This window comes from Penaeus monodon, chromosome 6 (assembly GCF_015228065.2).
Source record: "Penaeus monodon isolate SGIC_2016 chromosome 6, NSTDA_Pmon_1, whole genome shotgun sequence".
Classification (NCBI taxonomy): domain Eukaryota; kingdom Metazoa; phylum Arthropoda; class Malacostraca; order Decapoda; family Penaeidae; genus Penaeus; species Penaeus monodon.
Genome location: NC_051391.1, coordinates 14,904,092 through 14,904,785, shown reverse-complemented (window position 1 = coordinate 14,904,785; position 694 = coordinate 14,904,092).

The following is a 694-nucleotide window of genomic DNA, read 5'->3' as shown; positions in this document are numbered from 1 at the left end:
CTGCGCAAACGGGAACGAACTCAGGCTATTTGGCCAACTAGGCCCTCTTGCTTCCCTAGGGACGCCCTGCCCAACAGTTGTCCTGCGAGCAACCCTGGTGGAGAGACCTGTGGACGACCTAGGGATCATGGCTTTGGGAAAGCACGACGAGACCTGTCGCGAGGAATTAAGAGGGGTCGTGTGCCTGCCTCGAGACTCGCCTCGAGCGATCCTCGTGGCTGGAAGCGAAGGGTGGAAAGCGGCCATGCGCCCCGTCGGCGTTAGCCCCTTGATAATGATGATGAGGGATGATATATAATATATATATAAAATTATAAAATTATATATATATATATATATATATATATATATATTTTTTTTTTTTTTTTTTTTTTTTTTTAATTATTATTTTTTTCTTTCTTTTTCTTTTTTTCTTGTTTCTTTCTTTTTAATCAGACACACATATGTATATATATATATATATATATATATATATGTATATATATATATATATATATTTATATATAATATATAATAATATATATATATATATATTTTATAATATATATATATATATAAAACCCCAAAATACAAACACACCACACCCCACACACACACACACACACACACACACAACAATATTTTAATATATATATATTATATATATAATATATATATATATATATATATATATATATGTATGATATGTATGTAT